The following is a 4,729-nucleotide window of genomic DNA, read 5'->3' as shown; positions in this document are numbered from 1 at the left end:
CGAGTTCAAGTATGGCATGAAGGGTGAAAGAAGTTTAAAAAATAGCTAAGGTAGGTTCAAAGAGAACACCTCGCTATCCGGCTTATTGTTCTGAAACTCAGGGAGGTAGAGAAGGATCCGAAAGGCACCTCTACCCCCAGATGAGGGAACAATAGCCAAGTTATGAGGGCAAAGAAAGCTTACATCGCCAGAACCCTATGGCGATCAGAAGAATTCCAGGCGATGATGAGCGCAAAGGCTAGTCTTGCCGGGCAGATCAGGTAAACTGTATTGTGATACAAGTTTAAGTTAAAACCTGCTGCCTAGTAAGTAACTTATTGCCTTAAGTTTGCAAGTTACGTTAAATGTCATCGCTTGAAGGTTAATAAGTTGCTCAAGTTTTACTTTGAGTTAACAGTTAATGAATTGTTATAAGATTGATAGTTTGCTCGAGTTCAAAGCAGTGAGTAAACGGTTAAGCTCAAGGAATCGCTAAGTTAATTTGTTTAAAGCGAGTTCTACCAGTTAGTTGATCAACCATACAGCGAGTAAGAAAGCAGATGAAGGTTAAAGAATGCGAAGTAAACAGAAAGACGAGGTGCAAAAGCGGAAGAAGTTATATAAAAGCAATGTCAGTTCAAATACATAAGAAGAAAAATTACAAGTAAAGTTTGTACAAACAGAAATAAGCAACAAGCTTTCAAAGAGTAAAGTGATGGAGGGAGGTGATTAATCTTCAGAGGGCGGTGTTGGTGTTGGGAGAGCGGGTGGTGAAGAGGGTGCCACCCTTGTTCTTTTGGTGACAAGGCCGTCCTCAGTCGCCTCGTCATCCTCTTCTTCCTGTACCACTTGAGGAGTTTTCCTTTTTGGCTTCCTCAAGACAAGTTTTTTTCTTTGGGGGGCGGGCAGTGTCTCCGGAGGAGTTGGACCTTGGGGAGGAGATCTGCCCTGAGCAGCGGCGATCTCCACCACCGAGTTGGGCACGGTTTGGGAACCCGTTGCCAACTTGTGGGATCGGGCGATCGCCCTCAGTTCAGCTAGTTTGCCTTTGCCCAACATGAAGTCTGCACAGGGTAAAAAATAGATGAGTAAGCACAAAAGCAAAGGCAAAATATACGAGTATATGCACGAATAACGTAAACGAGTGGCACATGAATTAAAAACCAAGACCAGTACGCAACAAACAGGACGCCCAATGATAGATGGTAGAAATGCGAAGTCAGTCCCAACACGAAACGAAAACCTTGGTGTCGAGGTAAGGGCTAACCTATGTGAGCTTCAAGTTGGCCCTCGAGGAACTCGAAGGAGATTATTGAAGCGGTGGGGAAGGTGATGTTGGCGGCTGCTACACTCTTCCAGAAAAGGCAGAGATCTTTGTCTAGCTCGCCCATGGTGTCGGGACTTCTGGGCCTCCTAAAGCTTTCTTTGGCGTCTTTGTTCCCCTTGTGTACCCAGTACAAGGGGAAGCCGTCGAGCAGGGAGGGATCTTGGTCCTTGGCGCACACCTTCACGAATTTTCCCTTCCAATCTTTGTAAGATTGCTGGAAGATTGAGAGGATTGACCTCCCAGCAATCCCATTCAGGCTAATCCAGAGGCGGTCTCCTGGATTCTTAGCTTCGAACAGGAAGAGGAAAACGTCAACTGAAGCTGGTAGTCCCAAGTGTGCCCACATAATTTGGAACGCCCTTACAAACGCCCAGCTGTTGGGATGAAGCTGGGCGTGGGCGATATCGAGCTTGGTTAACAGCTCTCTCTCGAAGCGAGTGAAGGGAAGTCTGAGCTTCACCTTCTTGAAGAACGTCGCGTAGATGAAGCAGGACAGCTCGCCGTTGTTCGCTTTATCGTCCGCGCAGATCGGCTCACCTGGGAAGCAGGGTAGCACGGCCATTTTGCTGTCGTGCTCCTTATGGAATGTGAGCTCGGATTGGTCCCCTTTCCTTAGTCGGTGCATGCCCAACTCCGTGTTTATTGAAGAAGTCTCTTTTAACAAAGTTGAGGTGGCCCAAGGGTAGAGTTCCTTGTAGTCCTTTGGAGGTAGGGAGGCGCCTCCGGCGACTGGCGGAGTTGCCTGAGCGGGATTGGCATGAGAAGTTGCAGGCCTCTCAGCTTGGGTAGAAGGAGCACCAGATGCTCGTGGTAGGTTACGCGCTGATGGAGGATTTGCCCCAGGAGCAACCCTACGTGCTTGGGATGGAGGGTTTCGCGACGAAGAAGGAGGGTTCGCGGTGGATTTTGTATGAGCCATCGCAGGAACTGCAAAGGAAAATGAAAGGGATGAACAAAGGTTACAGAGAACGACTCGATTGAGGACGAAGAAAGAAGAGGAAAACGTCAACTGAAGCTGGTAGTCCCAAGTGTGCCCACATAATTTGGAACGCCCTTACAAACGCCCAGCTGTTGGGATGAAGCTGGGCGTGGGCGATATCGAGCTTGGTTAACAGCTCTCTCTCGAAGCGAGTGAAGGGAAGTCTGAGCTTCACCTTCTTGAAGAACGTCGCGTAGATGAAGCAGGACAGCTCGCCGTTGTTCGCTTTATCGTCCGCGCAGATCGGCTCACCTGGGAAGCAGGGTAGCACGGCCATTTTGCTGTCGTGCTCCTTATGGAATGTGAGCTCGGATTGGTCCCCTTTCCTTAGTCGGTGCATGCCCAACTCCGTGTTTATTGAAGAAGTCTCTTTTAACAAAGTTGAGGTGGCCCAAGGGTAGAGTTCCTTGTAGTCCTTTGGAGGTAGGGAGGCGCCTCCGGCGACTGGCGGAGTTGCCTGAGCGGGATTGGCATGAGAAGTTGCAGGCCTCTCAGCTTGGGTAGAAGGAGCACCAGATGCTCGTGGTAGGTTACGCGCTGATGGAGGATTTGCCCCAGGAGCAACCCTACGTGCTTGGGATGGAGGGTTTCGCGACGAAGAAGGAGGGTTCGCGGTGGATTTTGTATGAGCCATCGCAGGAACTGCAAAGGAAAATGAAAGGGATGAACAAAGGTTACAGAGAACGACTCGATTGAGGACGAAGAAAGAAGAACGAACGAACAAGAGTTCGTTGGTATGAACGTGATGGAAGACGAAGCCCTAAGTTACGAGAGGGAAGAAAAGGAAAAAACAGCCCACAACGTATGCACCAGACAGATAATGGATGATGTGAATCGGTTAAAATGCAGCAGATATCAACAGAAGAAGTAAAAGAGGTACCTTTTGATGATCGGATGAGCGTTGAAGAGAGTTGGAGATTGAGAGAGTTGAGAAGCTTTGTGGGTTCGCAGAGAAAAACTTAGAGTGTTTGAAAATGTAGAAAAATGATGGAACAGTGGAAGTGCAAGGGGTTTTAGGGGTTTTTCGAACGTTTTCGGAAGCGCAAACGACAGCTGAAGATAACCGTTGATGAAGCCACGTGTCGAGCGATTGGAAAAAGGGGTTTGGTGGAGCGTCAGAAAAGCAGAGGGTACGAACGTTTGGAATTCCGTGCCAGCGCCACGTAGATCGACAGTGATGTGACCTCTTAGTCTTTTCGTTGGACAAGTCTATTGGGTTTAATAGTGCCAAAGTTCAAGAGGGGGGGGGGGGGTGAATTGACCTTTTAAAACTTTCTCGCAGAAACAGTGTTTAACACAGTTTACAAAAAATAAATCGATTTATGTGAAAATGAACAAATTTATTTCAGCACTGTTTTTGTTTGAAAAGCGTTTATACAGCAAGGTTAATCACAAGATTATGCAGATAGATTTTCCAGATGCACACACACTGATATTAGAACGAAAACCAGTGAACCACAAAATAGCAAACTTTAATTTCAAGCAAGTGATTAAGGTTCAATTGATAGCATGCCAATTAATTGAGTAACCTTTACAAACAACCTGTTCCAGTGGCTTTTAATCAAACTATGAGTGTTCTTCTTGATATCAAACAGTTTTCCAGAAATTAAGAACAATGAATCACAGAACAGCAAGCTTCAATTTTAAGCAATTGTTTAAGGTTCAATTAATAGCTTTGACAATTTCTTGAGCAACCTATCACAGTCAATATGTTCCAGTGGCTTTTAACAAACTTTATATGTTCTTATCAGAATCAAACAACTTTTTCAGAAAATAAGAACAGTATGAACTGAGCCCAGAAAGAACAGATTTATTATTGATTGAACAAATTTATTTCTTTGCTGTTTTAACAATTATGCAGAAACTTAATTGCAGAGATTGAGAGAGAATGAACACAGGGCAGTTATACTGGTTCACTCAACTGAGCTACATCCAGTCTTCACCTAAAACCAAGGTGAAATTCACTAAATCACAGTACAAACAAACACAATTCCCACTGTTCTTGAAACCTACAAGAACTTAGGTACTCTTGCTGAAAAAACCTATTTCAGCTCACACACACGCTTCAAGAAAACCTATCAAAAAGAGTGTTCAACCAAACTATTACAAGAAATGCGAAGTGAAACGACTACACCTGATTGAGGATACAAAGATCTGCCTTAAACCAGTAGGCAAGATTGCTAGAACAGTAGCAACACCTCACACCAAGCTTTTGGAACCAAACCAAGAACAAGCACTTTGTGATTTTTGAAATCTTTGAAGAACAAATGCTAATCCTTTGTAAACTCTTAATTCTCTGCTGTCAAAACTTGTTTTTGCAAATGTATGAACGATGTTTAAACTCAGAAACAAGTTTTCATTTTATAGAAAACCAACTTATAACAGAATTTTGAAAAACAGATAAAGCTGTTATAAAATGAACATATTGAAAATAAAATGAACAG

This window comes from Phaseolus vulgaris, chromosome 7 (genome assembly GCF_000499845.2).
Source record: "Phaseolus vulgaris cultivar G19833 chromosome 7, P. vulgaris v2.0, whole genome shotgun sequence".
Classification (NCBI taxonomy): domain Eukaryota; kingdom Viridiplantae; phylum Streptophyta; class Magnoliopsida; order Fabales; family Fabaceae; genus Phaseolus; species Phaseolus vulgaris.
Note: the sequence above shows the minus strand (reverse complement) of the source record.